Below are 22,636 nucleotides of genomic sequence, written 5' to 3' on the forward strand. Positions count from 1 at the left end.
AGGGAAATAATAAAAACATGCTCTTGGAATATAAATGGTGTACGGTCCAACATTCAGAATGCGTACCTGACTTCTACTGCTAGTAATTTTCAGATTATATTACTTCAGGAAACCTGGGCAACTCAATCACTTATGTTGGAAAGTTTCACTGGGTATTTCGCCCAAGCTATTAATTAAAGTAAACATGGGTGACCGAGCGGGCGCCTAACAACGTTCATAGCAATAGACCTAAATATGGAAAGTGAACAGGTGTACACAAACGGCCACAACATTCTAATAGTAAAAGTGACAAAAACACAAAGTTTCTGCTATTATTAAATGGTTACATATATCCTGATGCCAAGAGGAAGAGAATATTTTAAAACTTGGCCTCTCCTTTGCTCCATTAAACAATTTTGATTACGTTACAACCAGACTTGATGTTTATAAAACTGCGCAAGCATTTCATGTTGAACAGCAAAAAGAAATTGCCCGATACAGCATTTAATCAAGAGGAGGTAACACCATCAGAAGCAACATTTACCAGTGAACTACTTGAACTTTGGGAAACCGAAGGTGCTGATTACTCAGTACCATATGGAAGTAACAACATGATAACAGTGGGAGAACAGCATACTATACAATTTCCTGATGCCACACCATTTAAGCCAGTGTCAACATTTAATCCTAGGGGGAAGGGGACCTACAGACGGGGTGCACGATTGTGTTTATATTGTGATATGATGACCCTTGAGGTAACCAAGTTGTGCTTTCTATATATTGTCTCTGACATGAGGACCTCACGCACCCCACACTCCTGTGCAACACAGGAATATAACACTGTATAAGCAGGAAACATGTCCCCCCTTCCAAAACGCGGCTAACAGTAATGGACGGTTGTATGATAACTCTCCCGGCGGCGCCGTTGAGCCGACGCCGCAGACATTTATGGCTCTTTGGACACGGCCCAAGCTTAGCCGACCCCCCAAAAGCGTATGCACCACAGATTGTTTGGTTATGTTTTACAGTTCCATGTTCGGCACAGCAGAGTTTCGAGGCTGCGCCTCCAGATTTTGTGCTCCAGGCCAGCAATGACAATGTACATACTGCAATATGAAAAGATACCCACTGTGACACCTGTATCTGGATATGGCTGAAAAGAAAGGGAAATATAGGCTGGTTACTTGGAATGTGCGAGGGCTAGGGGCGATACAAAAGCGACATAGAGTACATGCCTTCTTGATTCGCCAGCGAGCGCACATAGTATTCCTACAGGAATCCCACCTAACACAGTCCAAGGCGCACACATTACCGAAAAAATGGAGGGGAACCATCTTTTCCACTACGTACTCTGCCTTCTCCAGGGGGGCCACGATATGGGTGCGATACGGCACCCCTTTCGTGGAACTGGAGAGGAGGGTGGACGAACAAGGGCGATACATACTGGTAAATGGCACACTAGACGGTACAATGGTGGTCTTGGGTAGCATCTATGCCCCGAACTTTGATCAGGACAGATTCCTCACAACCGTGGGCCGGGCCTTGGCAGACTGGATAGACATCCCCTGGTTCCTAGGGGGTGACTGAAACAGGATACTGGATGTGGACCTGGACAGATCACACCCTCCCCTTCAGGCGACATGGGTACATAAACTGTCTGACTCATTCGGAACATGGCTTCAGGGATGGGCAATGACAGATGTATGGCGTGCGCTACACCCAACACACACAGAATATTCATACTACTCCCCACTACATAACCTACATACCCGCCTAGACAGATTCATCTGCACCAACTCATTAATGACAAAGTGTACGTCCTCAGACTACCTTGCCAAAACATTTTCGGACCATAGGCCACTAACACTTGACCTACACTGGGGAAAGATACCCTCACCAGTACCCACCTGGAGACTCAACCCCTCACTACTTGAAGACGGCCCGTTCCGCACACACCTTGCTGATACATTTACCAATTACTTCAGGGAAAATTGGGACTCCACGTCCTCGAACTTGGTAGTATGGGATGCAATGAAGGTAGTGATAAGGGGAGCTAAGATAGGTCGATTGGTGGGAGCCAGACAAGAAATTCACGGAAAACTCTGAAGTGGAGAACCGCCTGAAGGAGCTTGAGACTGAGGTAGGAATAGACCCAGAGCGCAAAGGCGACTTACAATTGTGTAACATTGAGTATGCAGAAATCCTGGAAACCTTAAGGGTTATGGACTATGGGGACTATCTGAGACGACAGCAGGCGGAGGCAGACAGATCCGGTGCACTGCTAGCTCGTTTGATCTGAGATACCCCTGAGATCCCAGTAATTACGAGCATCCGGGATGAAACAGGCAGACAGGTAAACACACAACTAGAAATTAACACTGTGTTTAAGACCCATCTAGAGAGACTCTATGCTCCTCCTCCTGCAGATACTAGGGATGACATGACAGATTTCCTAGGAGAATTGACAATTCCAACCCTGACCCAAGAGACTCAGACGGCCCTAGCCAGACCCATAACGCAACAGGAAATAAAAGTAGCTATCCACACACTTAACCGGGGTAAGACTCCGGGTATGGATGGGCAGCCTGGGGAGTTTTACCAAACTTACTCCGAAATACTAGCACCCGTCTTGGAAAAAATTGACAAAACTGCTTATGAGGTCGGCCATCTACCAGTCACGGCTATGCAGGCCTTGGTAATATCCATTCCGAAATCCGGCAGAGACACCCTTGACGTAATCAACTATAGACCCCTCTCCATGCTTTCCTCGGAGTATAAAATCCTTAGCAAAGCTATCGCCTTACGAATACAAGCCCATCTCCCTGGCCTGATCCACACTGACCAATGTGGCTTTCTCCCAGAGAGGAGAACTTCTCAGAATACGCGGCGACTCCACGCCCTCATGACGACCACCCCACAAGAACTGCCGCATGCTGGCTGCATAGCCCTGGATCTCCGACAAGCGTTCGATTCCCTGACATGGGACTTTATGTTTGAAGCTCTAAGCCGCTTCGGCTTCCCGGATGCCCTGATAAAATGGATTTGTCTGCTATGCTCGAATCCAACGGCTAGAGCATGCACAGGCAGGCACACCTCGGACAGTTATGACGTCCACAGGGGCACCCGACAGGGATGCCCGCTGTCGCCATTGCTGTTCGTACTTACACTAGAACCCCTAGCGATTGCACTCCGAACTAGGGCAGTGGAGACGGGTATACCAGTTGGGGATATCCATAACTTGATCTCCATATATGCAGACGATATAATGGTGTTCCTCCGTAATTTGCAGGATGATCATTCACACCTAGCGACCATCTTTGAACGATTTGAGAAAATCTCTGGCCTGGCCATAAACCCAGGAAAATCCCTGGGATTCTTTATCCGAGACGGATAGCGGCCTACCCAAATACAGTTTGGTACCTATGAGATCCAGGTAGCACCAACCACGTTCAAATACCTCGGTATTAACGTATATCGGAGTCTGGAAGACCAGATTGAGGGTAATGTACGGAGGGCAATCAATGGCCTTCGGGGTAGCGTGAACTTTTGGATGTCCCTGCCCCTATCTGTGATGGGCCGGGTGGCGATCTCAAAGATGGTCCTACTTCCTCGGATACTGTACTACTTCGTAAACTTACCAGTGCTACTTCCACAACAAATTTTTACCACACTAAACACACTATTAATCAATCTCATATGGGGGTCGGGAAGACGGCGGATAAGCCTCAAGAAATTACAACTGAATACCAGACAGGGAGGCCTAGGAGTACCAGACCTACGAAGCTACTATTACGCAAGCCAACTCCAATGGCTAACACGCTGGGTGGCGGGTAGAAACCTACATGAGATTGCTTTTACAGCAGACAAACTGGCACGTGGAGACCTACACTCCCTTCTACTGCCAAGATCCCCAGAGACTGCCACCCCCTACTACACGTAGCTTTGAGATGTTGGCGAAAAGCACTGTCGTACACGGCAGGGACCATTTCCTACGCAGACAACATCCCCCTCCTAGGACTCCCAACGCCACAAGGGAACCTGACACAACGCAGATTACAACCCTGGACGGCGGCTGCTGGGGTGGACAGAGTAGGAGACCTGTTTGGGGACGACACTCTACTAGATCATACCTCCTTCACACAATCCACAGGTGCCCCGCAACGACTGTACTTCCTGCACGCCTCGGTGACCCACTATGTAAGACGCACCTGGGCTCCACAACGCACCAAGCCAGGCCAACACGAATTGATTCATCTCCTCCACTATATGGGGACGGGTGGACATCTAGTAAAGTGGCTCTATGTGGGCATTAGAGAACATGCAGCTTTGCCCCTCACCACACTCAGGGAGACTTGGGCTACGGATACAGGGGAGGCCATAACAGACGGGGAATGGAAGATCATCCTAGGTCACCATAGGAGGGTGTCCAGAAACGTTAAATTCAAATTTATACAAGCCATGGTTTTACATAGGGCATATCTCACCCCCCACAGGCTCCACAGAATGTTCCTTGCCACCCCCCACAACTGCCCTAGATGTCAGGAGGATGAAGCAAGCATCCTCCACATGTTGTGGACATGCCCGAGAATACGCAACTACTGGGTGACGGTCAGAAACATACTATACACTGTAACAGCCCTGCAGATCCCTGAGGGGGCACTACCCTGCCTGATAGGACACAGGAAGAGAACCAAGACCTGTAAGGCACAACTGAAATTTTTGGATTTGGACCTCTTGTTGGCACTTAGAGTTCTCACTATGAGGTGGAAGTCGCCCAGACCCCCAAATGTAGAAAAATGGCGATCTGACCTGTTGAAATGGGGCAAAGCGGAAACTGCAGCGCTGCGTAGAGAGGAAGAGAGGGCCTACGTAAATATCTTATTGCACAAGAATGGGAACGAATGTTGATAGAGTTGGAAGATGTAGACCTAGAGATGACACAGTGACATACCATCTGTCTGTATATAAGATATGCGGAATGCCAACACATATGGTTACTTAGACAAGATGCATTGGGTAACCAAGCCTAACGACTGAAATACTCTCCGAAAAGACAAAGCTAATATATCCAAATTACAGAGTGTGTACAAAGAAATAGCCGGGAGACAGGGTGGGGGAGGGAAGAAGACGAGGGAAGGTTCATACACAGGCGATATTGTAATTTGAATGCTAACGATAAATGTTGTAATGGAATAATACCCAGGGAAATGTAAGATGTGACGAAAGGTTGGATACGGAGATTAATACGCCAAAGTTGAGTTAAAGAAAAAAGGAAAAGACTGATAGAATGTACAATGATTAAATGTAACTTGTAATAACTGCCACAGTCACGAATAAAAAGTTTTTTTTTTTTTAAACATTTAATCCTATTATGCCCCATGACATAGTGGAAGTATTCCATGACAATGTAACGCATCAACTGAATTAGCTTCAAAGAAAGGTACAAAATCAAAAGCGGAAATATGACAAACAAACAACAATATGAAGCCCTTATTACGAAATTGAGTCAAAAGAAGGATCTGGTAATAAGGGCAAGTGATAAAGGAGGAAACATCATACTGCTTACTCGATCCAACTATGACAAAGAGGCATATTCCCAACTAAACCGACAGACAGTGCTATGAGCGGGCTTCTGTAACAATTATGAAGTTGGCACACAAAGAGTACTTTTCTAAATTGTCCAAATGGCGTTCCAGAAAAATTCTCACAGAAAATGTGTTTAAATATCTTAAAAATGAGAATCCGACAACTCCCACAATTTACTTTATCCCTAAAGTTCATAAAAACAGGGACATGCCACCTGGCAGACCCATAATATCCGCCAGAGGGGGAATGTTAGAGAAGACTTCAATATACATCAACTATTTTTTGCAACCATATGTTAAAGTACTAGAATCCTATGTGCAGAACACAGGAGATTTCTTTGGAAAGTACAACAAGTGACTTGGGAAGACGGTCTTTGGTTGCTAACGTTAGACGTCCCTGCACTTTACTTAAGTATTAAGCATAAGGACGTCTTGAAGGCAGTCAGATATTACCTCTCACAGAGATCCGAACAACATAAGGAACACAATGAGACAATCGTTCAAATGTTGGAACATTGCTTAACAGACAATTTTTTCATGTACAATAACTCACAATATCGCCAACTACATGGTGTGGCAATGGGGGTCAGTTTTTCACCAAGGTACGCCCGTCTCCACATGGGTAGCTGGGAAGACTGGTCCTCAAAGTCAAGTACAAGAAAATTTGGGATGAAAGCATTGTGAAATGGTTACGATACATTAAGGACCTCTTTGTTGTGTGGAGGGGGACGAGGGAACAAGCGGAGGAATTTGTGAAGGATATTAACAATAATGAGATCAATTTGCAATTCACTGTTAATATGAGCCAGCAATCAGTCCCATTCCTAGACACTGAGGTCTTTATCAGCCATGGGAAAATAGAAATCAGGTTGTATCTCAAGAGTACAGCGGGCAATACAATTCTCCACGCTACAAGTGCGCACCCAGCCCATTTAATATCTAGCATTCCCTATGGGGAGATGCTAAGGTTGAGGAGGGTGTGCAGCAATATCAATGACCTTAAGAAAGCACAATGTGAGAGCAAACTCAGGTTTCTCGAGAGAGGATATTCTGAAAAGAGTATAGATACTGCCATCACTAAATCTATGATACAAGACAGACACAAGCTCCTCAGTACATACAGTTATGAAGAACCAAAGGACAGGGAGAACGAGGGGACAATGGCCAACTTAGCCAAGACACAACCAGGCCCTTTCAGGTTCATTACCAGCTATAACAAACAGCATGCTGACATATACAGAATTATCAATCGTAACTGGTCAATAGTTTTAAATGACCCTGTAATTGGTCCCACTCTACCTCGCACATCATCTCCAACTTATAGCAGAGCACCATCAGTGAAAGACCACTTAGTCAACACTAGCCCTGAGGTCATCGAAAAAACTTCTTGGTTGCAGACAAACAGGGGTTTTTATAGATGTAAGATTTGCAAATCCTGTACAGACGGCATCAATACCAAAGTGTACAAAGACTCATTCACCCACAAGGAACACCAGATCAATAAAGTGCTGACATGCAAAACTGAATTTGCTGTGTATATCCTTATCTGCCCATGTGGATTGAAATATGTGGGCAGCACGAAATTAGCTGTGCATCAACGTATATTGCAACATCTCAGGGCCATAGCCAATCACGATAATACCTACCCTGTGGCTAGGCACTTTAAAGAGAAGCACAACAGCGATAATTCAGGCTTGAAATACTTTGTTATCGATGCAGTCAATGCTAGCAGAAGGGGCGGGGACAGGGAGTCAAAGCTGCAAAAACTAGAAACTCGATACATTCTTCAGCTTGACTCCAAAAGCCTAGGAGACCTCAACATCACTGAGGATCTGAACTTGACCCCAGTCTTCTACAATAAGCTGTAACACTTAGTCCCCTTAAATGCAAGTCATCTCACGCATTGGTTTCCGTTAATGTGATGGTGTAGCAGTTCACTTTCTCAGTTATGGGAATAGAGTAATGCAGATGCATTACTCTTCACTCTTGCACTTTGTATAATGAGATATTCCAAAGCGATTTGAAAATCATAAATGTTTATACTGTATATATCTACGTCACTTATAGGGGCAGCTGACACCCATAGCTCACACATTGGCAGCTGACACCCATAGCTCATACATTATGTAGGGTGTTTCTACATCATTAGAAATGGGTCTATGGATATGTGACTTATTTACGTAAATTGTTTTTATGTCTATCTAACAGATGTTGGATTAGTTTTATTTTTAAACCAATTTTTGACACCTAGCACTTTTTTGCAAAATGTATACGACATACTACAGTAGACTACATTTATTTACAACAATATGTACTTCAGCCCACACAAATAGGTGTTAGATCCTCTCAGGTGACTAGATTATCTTAGTACTATGAAGTTTCACATTCATCTCCAAAATCAAGTCAGGGGATTGATCCCGCAATTGATCCGCACCTATACATTGTATTTGGCAAGTATATACGTCACAGGCTAAAGTGCTCAACATCAATATGGGGATTGTTGTAATCAGTCTATTGTCATGTATCGCATCTGGGGGGAGATATAGCACCTAGTGCAAATCAGTAGTTACAGGCACAAGCAATTTGACGGGACCGGCAGGACATGTCACTTTTGAAGTACGATATTATGCGAGCAAAAACGGGTGGTTGAATCCATCAGAACTTTCATGGTCTCCTTTACCATTACTAAGGATTTATAGCCTGAGATTGATCGAACAGCCTAATAGAATGCAATAGTAGGCACTTAACCTATTGGGGTTCCACAGAAAGGATAGGGATAAGGCTATTTTTGGCTGACAAGCTTATGTAATCACCCGCCTAATAGTGGACATGCTTTATTTGCACAATTGCATTTTTTGCACTAATGGTCATTCTGTTTTAACCCCTTTGGTACTGATGACGGCTCTTTCGTCATCAGTTACGGTGGGCGTGTGCTGATGGCGGCCTAGAGCCGTCATGACCACACCCGCGATTGGAATGTGCCGCACAGGTGCAGAATTCCAGCCACGGCGGAGGGGTTAAAATGTGTTTTATTTACTTGTCTTTATAACTGTTTTTAAGATCAAGTATTTAACTGTTATTATTACATTTACTTATTCAAATATGCATCTGTCTATGATCATGCATTAGGCTATTGTAATTATTTTATCACATAACCAGGCTACCTATTAATTAATTGTACTATAAGATCGCAAGCCACTGTTAAGAATGGAGTATTTTAGTATGAGTATTTTGTTTATGTCTACAATCAATACTGTCACATGATGCATTTTCAATTTTGGCACGGTCACATTAAAAACTGTAGCTTACCAGAATCACATTGTCATGTGATGAAGTCTCTCGGGAGGCGAACGTTATGGCGGCAGTTTACAACTAATTAAATATTCTGCACTTACTACTGGTCCGTGTTTACGTTGCTGCAGTATTGCCTTCGCCGATGGTGTGGATATTGTGATATATACACATATAATATATAAGAGAGAGAGAGTTTTGTGGATTCTATTATCAAGGATACATTATTTTTTATATTATTCTGTGGTCATGAGCTCTGTGTATTAAGAAATATTCTGTTTGGATAGGAAAGAAATAAGTTATCTGGGGATTTAAGTTAAGACCTACTAAGGACTTGATCAAAAATTGCGAAATTACTATTCAATTGTATCCTTGAGTGTATTCCAAATTATATCCTCTTATTGGGATTACAAAACAAATGGAAGTGATCATGGCCAACAAATTATGGAGATTAAGCCCCAAGGTATAAGACATCAGAAGTTAAAGACACATTCTGGGGAGTTGACAATGGTAAACTACAGGAGGCTATACTGGTCGGAAGGTTCCAAGCCTCACTCATGAATACAGCAGTTACACTGGTTGCAGATTACCTCACTATAACAGCGAGATAGGCACTTTTTTTTATAAAGAAATGAATGGCCACTTATGCATCAAAAATTATAATAAACAACAACCTGTCAATCTCAAGCATTAAGTAGGATTAAACTATCACTTACAAGTTGTACATTCAAAAATAAACCACAATAGAATACTGAGACAGATAGAGAAGTGTCCTGATAATCAATACCTCCGCTCCAAACTAAAGAGAACAAACACAGACTTGCGGAGGCTAAACTGGGATGAAAAATCTCAAGCAAAAACAAGCACTCTGGGCAAAAGCACTATATACTGGTTAAAAGAAAAATTCAAGAGACTTCTGGAAAATGATCAACAGCTTCAACAGCGCTAACACAATGATTACATCTACACTAACAGAAGCAAACTGGATAGGGTTTTTAACAACACACTTAAATCAATCACAACCCAGAAGTTAACCAATGCGTTAGGTCAGATAGTTACAAAAAGAATACAAGACAAAACATGTTTTGAAACTGAACTAAATATAACAGAAGACCAAGTATGCAAACTCATCAGAAAACAGACACAAGAAGGAGCTCCTGGGTCAAACGTAATTCCATTTGCCCTATATAAAGAGAATATTGTTTGGGCAGGATAGCTGACAAGAGTTTTTAATAAAGCAGTTCAGTCATTAACCATACCGGAGTCATGGAAAGGCTCAATAATTTCACCCATCTATAAAAATGGCGACTGGGTACAACCAGCCAATTATCGTTTAATTACATTGCAAGGTACAGAGAATAGACTCTTCACAGGAATTCTCCTGACAGAGCTATCAAAATGGGAAACTGAGAAGCAGATAATTATGCCAAATCAATTGTGCTTTATGCAAGGGTTGGGTACCAAGACTAATATCTTAGCACTCTCAATTCTAATTGACAAACATAAATCTAGGAAGCAACCACTATACCCATGCTTTGTAAATTTTAAATCTGCTTTTGACTGTGTACACCGGCAAACTCTTTGGGAACAGTTGGAGAAACAAGGAATACCAGCTAGCCTCCTAAAAGCAATTCAATCACTGTATTCCGACACTTGGATTAGAGTGCGAATAGGTGACAGTCGACACCTATCAAGAAAAAGTAAAACTCTTGGGGGGTAAAGCCGTGGTGGGTTCTTGCTCCATATCTATTTAACTTGTTATTATTGGATCTAACAATAGCCCTGGACACCAATAACGCTCATCCCCTAAGTTAGCAGAAAGACGTATATCAAATTTACTATATGCTGATGACAGCATTCTAAGCCAAACATAGATAGGGTTACAACATCTTATAAACAAACTACTCTGTGGCAAATGGCATGGCAATAAATGAGGCAAAAAGAAAAGTGATGCAAGTCGATAATTAGACATAGAAAAAATACAAATGGTATTTCCAAAACCGTCAACTGGGGCAAGTAAAAACGTACCGGTACCTGGGAGTACTATTTGATGATAAGGACTCATTTCAGCAATGCAAGACGGACCTGCAAAGGAGAGGTAACACCTTATTAATGGCATTCCACACCTTGCAGAGGTTCCTTGGAGGACCGAACTATCTCCCACTTTTAAATGTAATAAATGCAAGATTACTGCCCAGCATTACCTAGGGAAGAAAGGCATTTTGTGGTAGAAATTTGATAACCGTAATCAATATTATTACAAAAACATTTAAGTTTCGTTTCCGTCTCCCTGGTAATGCCTCACCAGCCCAATTTAGGTTAGAATTTGGGTTACCCAATCAGCTCACTGCAAAGAAAGGTTAATATATAAAAGATATGGAAAAGAATAAAAACAAATATTTCCAACTGAATGTGTCAATCGCTCCGGCAGGAAATACAAGTAAAACAAAATTTGCAGTTCTGGAAGTACCTACAAATATCTCTAGACGAGTTCCCAGCACACTCGATTTGGGACATGATGATTACGCCAGCACCTTTAAAAAACAAAGTAATCAACGGAATAACAAAACGATCTTCGGCGCTGAAAGACAAAAAGACTCCTTTTCGAAAAGAGCACTTGCATGGATGATGTTTAACGAGTACGAAACTTCTAAATTACATTGTTACTTAGAAACAACTTGGTCTATAAAACATTTTCTCCCAGGTTTATCTCATGCGATGCCATGGCTGCTCATAACACAACCCATGTACTGACTATGCAAGAAAAAAGTAGAAAACATTATCTATTTGGTCTGTGTATGCCCGAAACTGATGAAAGGAAGAACGGACCTATTAAAGAAACATTTAATATTCAGGGAATGCGCTCCTGTAGACCAGTACTGATATGTTTTAAATCAACAGAGATAGGCGTGAACTATACCTTTCCAAAAATGTTGATAGTGGTAAAAAGGAAACTAGACTCTTGTGAATCGACTCCAGTAAACCTTGTTGGCTGAACTTGTAGTAACATTGTTAAAGAGCCCAACTATCTATACATAAAAGCTATTTTGCACATGACATGCACTATAAAATGTATGCACTTTTTAATCCTGATATTGACAAGGAGGAAAAGGAGGCTCTTGTAATTTGATTTTATCATAAATATGTTCACTAGAAGTGCCTAAAATTGAACACTCAAACAAGTTAATTTGCACTATACGATAGCATTGAAGTCAAAGCTGGGTATTCTAATACTTTTAGAAACCTGAGGTGGCCACCTAAAGGCATTTTAATGAGGACCGTTAGATTTGCAGTTTGAAAACATTTTACCGTGCCTAATGTATTGGTTTTAAAGTATATCTGTTTTTAATACGTGTGGATTATGATTGTACATCGTATGGTATTAATCAAACAATAAATATTACTTTTGTCTGTCTTAAAATGCAGAAAACAAGCATTATCTTTGAAGCATATGCAATCATACAAATGTAAACATGACAAGAGCTCTTACGTTTTGTTGCACTACTCAAGCAATCACACCGTAAAAATATGGAAAGATTTGTGCGATAACGTCACCAGCCTCCATTGACTGGTACTGCATGCATGTTTTTTAACTGATCGTGAAATCCAAGGTAAAGTACTGAAACATAAATTATAATAGTTTAAGAAGTGGTTCCATGAGTTAAAATGATATGTCTGTACTGAGATAGGTGCAAACGAGTTAAGCTATGTGCACATTAATATTTGCAAGACCTTGACACTTTATATATCGCAATTTAGTTGGAGGTGGCATCTAGGTACCTTGTGGATCACTGGAATAAGTATAAAGCACTTCCCCAAAAAGGAACCCTTTGCTACCACAGACAGAATAAAAAATATAAAAGCCTTGAAAAAATCCAAAACGATTACATCTGTGCCTACAGATAATTACAGTTTAAAAATGTGGCTTTTTCAGTGTTTCCCATAGACTTTCCCCTAATCAGGCTTTTCTTGTTTCACAGTTTGGAGGAGGAGCCTGGCCGGCTGTTCAGCAACTACACTTTGTGAACAGAGACAGTAAGTCTCAAGCATCCCGCGTGACACTAAAGCCAACAGCTGTCACGAGGAAATAGCCCATCGAAAATGCCCCTTTACAGTTGATGGTTAATATCCAGGTAGCGCGTGCCAGCTGGCGGAGAGTGTGATGGAAGTTAAGTGCTTAGAAAAGGGACTGCTCTATTCACTCCCTAGGGTACAAACGTTTGCACACCTGGGAGGGGGAGACAACAGTCGGGGCCTGTGTTTCTGCGGATCCACTGAGGCTCAGCCCCCTAACGCCCCTGCCGCCCCGGTAAGTACACCAGATGGGGAATGGCACCACAAAAGCCTCAGAGCGGAGCAGCGCTGCGTTCAGCTTTGGTCGGAGCCAGGCCCCGGTGGCAGGGAGTGTGTTTGTGTAGGAGACCCCCACCAGGACGCCTAGGTCCTCCCTTCCTGACAGTGGGGTACTCCTGGCACAGACGGTACCTGCTTTCAGTCCTTCCGCCACGGGCTCCCGGGCGCTCACTGGATGACTTGTGGCTCTCCCGTTGCGTGAAAAGAGTCCGGGCACAAGGCAGCTAGTGGCCCCCTATGACCCATCCGAGCAGGACCGGTGCTGGGCGGTATACTTCCGCCGACGGAAGCCATCCGGGCTGTACCATACGTCACGAGTGCGTTGCTTCCTGTACACTCGAGCGTACTCCGCTCCCATAGAACGAGGAGACTTGTCGTGGCTAGAGCCATCCGGGCTGTACAGTACGTCACGGGCGCCTCAACGTCTGTGTCTCAGTCCTGCTTTGGCAGGCCGTGCTTTAGGTGGCGTTAGCGTTCGACCCCGATTCTATGTGATGGTAGATTATAGGGTTTGCTGCTGCACAGGAGTCTCATGATAAAGAGGATTTTTCTGCCTGAAAGAAGATAGGAGTATTTATGAAATTGACAGGGCGTGGTCAAATACATCTGCGGGCTATCAGTATTGGGTGGAGTGTTATTTATTTTTATTTATTTATTTATTTATTTATGCATTTTTATATAGCGCGGACTTTACCCGAAGGCGTCAGAGCGCTTCACATTAGGAACAGAAATGAAACATAATGAGAAACATTACAAAAGAGCAGATTACAAAAGCATACGTTACTTACATAAGGTAATAGTGACAATTGTGAGCAAACAAAATACATGAGGTAGTAAAAATTGTGAGCCACCAAAATTACATGAGGTAGTAAAGGTAAAAGTGACAATTGTGAGTAAACAAAATACTTGAGGTAGTAGTAAAAATTGTGAGCAACCAAAAATACATGAGGTAGTAAAGGTAGTAGTGATAATTGTGAGCAAACAAAATACTTGAGGTAGTAAAAATTGTGAGCAACCAAAAATACATGAGGTAGTCAAAAGTGCACAAGAGGAAAGTGACAAGTGTGTAGTTATAAGAGAAAACAGAGTATAATTTGAGGTATAATGCTGCAATAAATGCTAGGCACACAAACAAGCGTTACGAAGGCAAGGTGGCACTTGTGCAGGTATCAAAGGTAAAAACATGTGAGAGGTAGCAACCGTGTGTTACAAGGGCAAAGTGGTGTGTGCATGTTACAAAAGGGCAATAGGGTGTGGGGTGTAGATGGTCGTCCCTTTCAGCTGGGAAGCACAGACCAGGTTTCTCAACAGTAACTGAACTGGAACTCTCATAACTCCCCGAAAAAAACATAGAAACCTTCTGGTCCGTGCAGATTTATATATCGGGGACATTTCCCGAAGATGATTGTGGGTGCTTTACATTTGGAAGTATCACATTCGCTTAGTATGTAACTCGAGAATATGTACACAAGACTGCTTCTTCGTTATAGTTCTTTAAAAGAGAGTTTTTAAAGTTGCACTTTGTAAAGTCTGCACAAAACGTTATTTTGTGCAGTAAACTTTAATGTGAGCGTTTAAAATCCTACCCTTTGTGATAATAATCCGAATAGATTTCAAGGCAGTGTACCTCCTTGTACCAGGTGAATGGATGTATATATTTAGTCACTCTTTTTTATCAGGTGCTACCCACTCAGTTTATGTCTCAATCACTAATTTTGTCAGGACCGGAGGCTCCGATTATGCTTCTTGTTGTAATCAAATAAGGCAGGCCTGGTAGAAGTGGATAAGTTTATTGTAAGAGACAGCTTGAACAACCACCTCCAGCAGAAGACCAGTTAAGACTGTTCTATTGAACACACAGAGAATGTTACAACAGGAATGTACAATAACAATTCTAACAGAGAATGCTACACTTCTCATTTCTTTACTGAAGAAATCTCAGCAGCCAATCAGATATTAATAAAAGAAAATAACACTACAATACACATGAACACACACACACTAGAGATCACATGACAATCATAGAGAATCCCCTATAAAAGGTCCATAAGAGAATACCATATCCTCTTTCTTTGCTGCTCCGCAGCCAGTTAAGTGCTTTGTCTCCTTTACTTACTTTTTTTGTTATTTACTGGCTTTGTTTACAGTGCGCTGCTTATGGTGTCCTTTATGGTTGTGTTTCAGCCTTGATTCTTTCCTGCGGCATTGGCGGTTTGCACGCGTTGCTTCCGTTTTTCTTGTGGTCGCTTGCCGGTATTTGAATTTGGGAGCGTTTATTACCTCCCCCCGGTTCAGGCGCTTCGTACCCGCGATTGGCTCTTTGTGGAGTGGGAGGTCAGGGACTTTGGGACGCGCGTTCTTGCATCACGCAGTCCTCTTTTCATTGTGTTCAGGCAGCCGCTTCCAGCCGCTCGGGTGAGTGCAGGAGCAGCGCTTTACTAGCTCTTTGCCCCCTTGCCTTTCACAGCCCCAATTACATCCGAAGTTGTCATTCTTTACAGTTTAGGCTGCAAAATTGCGCATAGGCATTGCCTAGAGAGGTTTGTTTGGCAAGCCCTCCCTCCACGCTTGATTTGTTTATTTTACACACTGTTACTTTGTAACTGTTGTTGGCTTGCCCGGTGTTACCACTCCCCTTATTGCTTTCTGGCAGTACTCTTGGATACTGTATTCATACAGTGTTAATTCTTCCTCCACTGGGCATTATTGGCACATTCTGTGTTATTATGGCTGAATATTATGACGAGGAAGAGTATTATGATGAAGGACCCTCTGGGTCTATGGAACAAGACTTGGTTGAAGCGCTTGATGTGGGTGTCCAACACTCTGAATAAGGGACTGGTTCGTGCTATTGAGCTCTTGAAGCGTCACCTGTGTTCCTATGCTTTGAAACAGGGCTAGTTGCCTGCTTCCTCTGGTCGTTCATCATCAAGTGGTGAAGGGTTGCTAACCCTCAGAAGTCAGATTTTACTAGATTAGCCAAAGCATTATCTAATGACCATTCTTATGGTCAATCTTCCAAGGACCTTTCTGCTTCTAATTTTCCTCCAGCTGGAGGTGACGACACTTCCTCAGACACGGCTTCGGATGAGGATGATGCTCCTCCAGCGAAAAAATCTTGTAAGGAGCATTTTGTCGATGCTCCGTCGCATCCTAAAGTCCTTAATTTTGATCCAAACGACATTGTCCATCCTAATTCTTCATCCTGGCTTCCATCCGCGGAGGTAGCGAAATATCTGCAGTCCCTGTGAGAAGTTGGCCTGATATATGATGTCTCCAATTCTGAGGGCACCTTGTATCAGTCCAAACAATCCCTTATGGTGCCTGGTTGTAAGTCAACCTTATAGACAAGCTATCCTAAGGGTAGCATGGACTAAGCAGCCTTAAAGGCTTAACTCAAGAGGTCGTGTTAACCAAGCGGTTTTACCAATCACAATCCTGTAATATCAAATGAAAGGACACCACACAAGTTATATATTACAAAAATATATGTATTATTACTAGAATAATCCTCTATACTCTTTATGAGTCTAGAAGCACAAGCGTTTAAACAAAAGCACAGTTAAACATACAAAAGTTGCACAATTATGGATGAGGCCCAGGGGCCACTCAAACCATATACTAAAATAGTGGTATAAGTATCACTAATCGAACAGTGGTCAGGCCTGGGGCCTGGGGAATCGCTGGGTGCAATCGGGACTAGCAATGCTGAAGTCGGGAAAAGCCCGCGGGAATCGGGTGCAGCGCTTAAAGCACACACATGCACCAATGCAAAGTCAATGGTGCGTAAAAGTTATCGAGTTACTGTTTTAAGAGTCTTCCGACTGACCTAGAAGGACAAAACTTTAGACTTAGACACTAGAGGTGTATACCAGTACAGGAGCACATGCGTTCATGAGTTACCTCACCCACAGGAAGCGGGTGCACAGGTGCAAAGTAGTGTCGGCTTTCGTCGTGTAGATCTATGGAGCCTGGAGATGAAGATGCTGCAGGCGGCCAGAAGAGAAGTGTCCGGTGCGATCCAAGGGTGGATAGAAGATGTAAAGTACCTGAAAGCAGAGGGGACAGATTCTGGGTCACTCAGCAGTGACCAGGGTGGAACCAGGAAGGAACCAGGCAATGTCGGGCGCAATCAGGTGGTTGTCGAGAAGCTTGTCTCCGCTGCCACGTGGTCTCTGGGGCACCGAGGATGTCCAGGAGTGGATCACGAGCTATCCCACGAAGGCTCACGCTGTCGGCGGTGTCGGCTTCCGGATTGGAGCAAACAAACCTTGGCAAGCGCAACCCACGCAGGTTTAGCAGATCGCTTCTTACTCGGACCAGGAAGGTCGGAGCGGGTGCTATTTTTCAGGGGAGCGAGGGCCAGTCCAGAGCAATCGGACTGGCAGGTCAAATTCAAAGGTTCATCGGTACTGGGGCCGCTAGCCAACGGGCAAGCGACCGGACCAACGCGTTGAGCCAAAAGATGCAGAAGAGCCCCACAAGGGAGATTCTTCAGTCTTCTACGTCGAGTAGGATGTCGAAGGGTTCAGAGTTTCATTTCATAGGTTTCAGTCAGGATAATCTGATGTGCGTTGGCACTGCTCCCACTCTTATACCAATCTAGTGGGCTGGATTACCTGCTAGGTCCCTCCTATGGGTGGGACTCAGGAAGGGGGTGGTTACACCCCTTTCCCTTTGTCCAGGGTCGCACTGGGACTGGGGCTGGTGTGCCCCAGAACCGGTTTGACCAGATTATGCAAGGGGAAGCCTTGGGCGCCCCAGGCAGTGTATAGTTTCTTTCAGCCCTACCTGCCCCAATACACTATCTCCTGTCTGGGGAGGTGTAGCACTTCCCTGCGACAGGAAACCCTGTGTCCAGGCCTCCTCTGCCAAGTTTCGGTCAGCAGCAGGCGGTCAGACTTGTGTCGGTGGCAGCAGCATCCATTTTGTGATGCTGGGGCTCTGGTTAGGAATAACCGCGTTTTAGTAAAGTAACATGTCTTCTCCCTCTAGAAGGGTGGAATGCTATCCCCCTCGCCAGGACTTGGTGAGAGGATAGTATTCCAAATCGTATGACACCTTACACGACATGTTTTGATAAAGCCAAACCAAAGTTAGCACATCACCGCGATGGATTATAATGCACTTAACAGTATATGGTATGGCATTATCCCGGAACAGCTAAGGGAGTTTGTCCCGACAGCTGCAGACAGGCTCAGCTCATGCTAGAGCACCATCTCACATAGAACCAAGCACTCTGCCTCCAAGATTGTTAAGGCCTGCCATAGGAGTGACTTATAGGTACATATGTGTCCAGATATAGGATTAGATATAGGTATACTATATCTAAGCAAGGGGTGATTACACCACCTTGCCCCAGCTGAGTGATCAGACAGTTGTGTCAATTTAAGGTCCAGCCAGGGGTGGCAAAAGATATGCTGCAGCCCCTGGTAGGCCTTGGATGCACCTATGCCCTGGGCACCTATAGTGCACTGTACAGGGGCTAATAAGGTGTCCAGTACCAGATTGGTTATGCACCTAGGGTGCATGGAGTCCATTTTAAAGAGAGAGCAGATAACCTGGGGCCCTGATTAGCAGGGAACCAGGCCAACTAAGTTGAAAACCAGCTAAACACAAGGCAGAAAATCTGGGGTAACCATAGTAAAGTGTCCACCTTCCTACAGTCCCATATTCGTCAGCCTTTTGACAAAGATGTCAGAACTCGTCTGAGTTCTGAGTGCCCTCGGCCGGACTTGGCTGACAAAATGGCGGAAACGCCGAAGGTTGATCCTTCCATGATGCCTTATCTGAAGAAGTATGCCAAGGATCCAACAAAGGGGATCAATGGCGTTCTTGTCAAGACAAGTTGTTGGACTTGCTTGGCCCCTCACCAAGATTTTAGAGCTAGGTTACAGAGCTAAGGAAACCGCATCTTCCATTATTCCAGATGAGCTGATTGAGTAGGCTCAGAGGGCCCTTTGTCTGTTGGGTAACGCCAACTGTGCTATGTCATGTGAACGCAGGAGGTCAATTCTCTTGAAACTGGTTCCAAAGTTGGCGGAGTTGTCCTCGTCTGAATCTGGCCCGTTAGCTCAGGGTTTGTTGTTTGGTCAGCCTTTTCTCGAAGAACTGACAACTTTTGTTGCCACTTTTAGTGGCCTAGATAAAGCTCAGTCCTCCCTCAAACAAGATTTGTGCCCGGTTTTTGGCCGGGCCGGACGTAATAGGGGACGGTCGTTCGTCTGCGGTTTTCACCAAGGAGCCCAGCATGGCTCTCAGTCCTAGCGTGGAGGGTATCAGGATTCTGGTTATAACACCACCTCCTTCTTCTATCCCACTCGCAGAGCTCGCAACAAGTTCAGGAAAGGGCGTTATGGTGGAAATCAAGGGGGACATCAAGATTCCTCCGCTTCAGGTGAGCTTGATTGCGTTTTCACAAGTTTTGTTGGGGGGCAGAATCCAATTTTTCTTCCCAATTGGCAACAGATCTCAAACGATGCATGGATTTTGGATACTGTAAGGGGTTACAAGATAGAGTTCCTCAGTTCCCCCATTCAGACTCTGCCTCCATCGCCCCTGTTTTTTTCCCTTCAGGATCAAGCGGTCATTTCCACAGAAATAGATTCTCTTCTGAAAAAAGATGCCATTATTCGGACCACCCGTCATCCTCAGGGCTTCACCAGCAACATATTTCTAGTTCAAAAGAAAGGGGGCGGGTCCAGACTAGTTCTCAATCTCAGGGATTTCAATGGCTGGGTCGTTTATCAACACTTCAAGATGAAAGGCATCCATCTTCTTCGAGACCTTCTTCAGGAAGGGGACTGGATGGTCCATCTAGACCTGAAGGAAGCATATCTGTCAGTTCCTTTTTACGGTCCTCATCGTCGCTTTCTGCAATTCCAATGGCAGGGAGTCTGGTTTGAGTACAAGGTTCTCCTTTTCGGCCTCTCGTCAGCACCTTGGTGCTTCACGAAATTTCTGAGGCCTGTTGTGGAGTCTCTGACAGCCCGGGGTGTTCGCCTGATAATTTATTTGGACGATTATCTAATCTTGGCTCATTGTCCTCTATCCTCGTCTGTTAATGACTCATTTCGAGTGGTCAATCAATCTTTTACAGTCTCTCGGATTTCTAGTGAATCCACAGAAGTCAGTTTTCGTCCCGTCTCAATCGATAGAGTTCCTGGGTTTTCTGATCAATTCCCTCACTTGCCAGCTCCTCTTACCCAATCAGAAGATCAGATCTATCAAGAGGGAATTGAGATTGAGTTTGCATAAACAGATTGTATCATTGAGACCTGTAGCCCGGATTGTCGGTCTGCTGGCTTCTTCGATCCAAGCGATTCTCCGAGTCCTCTCCATTACCGAGCACTTCAACGACTCAAAATCCATCATCTCCAGAAAGGCCTCAAATATTCAGATCAGATTCCTCTTTCGGAGGAGGCGAGGTGTGAGATGTTGTCGTTGTTTGAACATATGAAATCTTGGAATGGTCGAGCCCTGTTCGGAATGTCTCCGGAAGTGATGATAGAGTCCGATGCCAGTCGGTGGGGATGGGGAGCCCGTTGCGGTCCAGTAAATACGGGGGGCGGTGGTCTCAGGACGAATTGTCTCTCCATATCAATTGTCTGGAACTCCTGGCAGGGTCCTTTGCGATTCGTTGTCTTTCACCACGCAAGACGAATTGTTGCATTTGTCTCCGCATGGACAATGTGTCAGCGTCCGGTATGTGAACAAATGGGGGGACGAAGTCCAAGATTTTAGCAGAAATCGCCAAAGATTTCTGGCACTTTTGCCTTCAGAGGAAAATCACAGTGATTGCGGAGTATCTTCCGGGGTAAAAATCAAGCAGAGAAGGGAACCTGCCCTGTAATTATAGAGAAATGGCCTACGAGAGGTCCAACAGACTTAATAACACTCTGAACCCTAGGTGGATGTCTCACAAATGAATCAACACATAAGTATTATCAAACCTATTTATTATTTATTATTATAATTAATTTTTTTCCCATTTTCATTTTATATTTTAGTAAGGTGGACAGACATATTCAAAAACGACAATTATAAATATGCAATGATAAAAAGTTAGAAAAGGAGGATTAAATCCTATTCATAGCCCATACTCCCACAACACATACCACCAACACACACACACAATCATTCACACATCATGCAACACTTCACACAATAGCCACAGATGCAAAGGATGGATTGGGGACAGATGACAGGGAGTCCCAGGTAGTTTTGTAGCTTCCTAGGATGGAACAGACGCCGACGCGCGTTTCGGTATATAGCCCGGTTCGGGCTACACCTTCATCAGGGCAAGGGTGAGGTGGAGGGAGGAAGGGCCACAGGGGAACGAAGATTATTTCATAAGAAGCCTGGGAGGTTTCAAGGATTTGGATGTTCACTGGATGAAAGAATTCACGTTCTGGTTCCAATTAAAGATGTCAGAAGTTTTAGCGATGCAAGGGAAGTGGAGTTTTAACACGTCCAATCTGGCTTCTTCATAGGTTTAATATGGGGAACAGCAGAGCTTCTACACCACGATATCAGAAGGATGGCGGATAAGATGGAAACAATCAGGACTATGCTGGCTTCCTGGTGCAATTAAGGCCGGAGTAGTCGAAAAAGGGGATACCGGGATAGATGGATGCAGCGGGATGGATACAGACTCTCTTGTCCTCTCCCAGCAGGGGCGGCAGGTTGGATATAATGTCACCTCAATGGATGACGAGAGGTGCTTCTCTGGCTGGCCGTACGGGACGCACACTCACGACTGAGCGAGTGTCTTCCGGGGTGCAATAATCTGATTGCCGATTGGAATTCTCGTCATCTCAGATTTCAGTGATTGGAGGCTTCATTCTCGTGTCTTCAGGTCTCTACTTTGGCTTTGGGGTCCGTGTCAGATCGACCTCTTTGCCTCTCGACTCAACAGGCAACTTCCAATGTTTCTCAGTTGGCGTCCGGATCCGGAAGCTCTGGCCACGGACGCGTTTCTGCAGGACTGGCCGTCACATCTGTGTTATGCCTTTCCCCTTTTGTGATGATTCCCAGGGTCCTAGCACGCACAAAGCATTATCAGTCAAAAATGATTCTGATCACTCCTCTTTGGGGGGCTCAGGCTTGGTTCCCAAGTCTTCTGGAGATGCTGTGTGCAGTGCCGCACCTTCTTCCCCAGCGCTGGAAATCGGCTGCTGGTCCCTCTCAACAACCCGCATCCATTGATAGAATCGGGTCAACTCTTTCTAGTTTCCTGGCGGGTTTCGGGGATCGCTGGAAAATCCCAGGCCTTTTGCGAGCCGCTACCATATTTATCGGCGAAGCTTGGTCTCCCAACACACACAAACGTTATTCCACAGCCTGGAAACAATGATGTAATTGGTGCGATCAACAGGAGGTGGATCCCGCTACAGCGGATATCTCTTTGATTTTGAAATTTCTTGCAT

General features: G+C 44.4%; 1 protein-coding gene across 1 annotated transcript in view; it reads right to left on the reverse strand.

Annotated features, from left to right (window-relative positions):
• DEDD (death effector domain containing) overlaps window positions 1–13,564 on the reverse strand; it is a 98,082-nt gene extending 84,518 nt beyond the window's left edge. The window contains exon 1 of the mRNA XM_086945428.1: window positions 13,341–13,564. The gene's annotated coding sequence lies outside the window, so the exon portion shown is untranslated. The remainder of the gene's footprint in view (window positions 1–13,340) is intronic.
• Window positions 13,565–22,636: the final 9,072 nt, after the last annotated feature.

Source organism: Lissotriton vulgaris, chromosome 12 (genome assembly GCF_964263255.1).
Source record: "Lissotriton vulgaris chromosome 12, aLisVul1.2, whole genome shotgun sequence".
Classification (NCBI taxonomy): Eukaryota; Metazoa; Chordata; class Amphibia; order Caudata; family Salamandridae; genus Lissotriton; species Lissotriton vulgaris.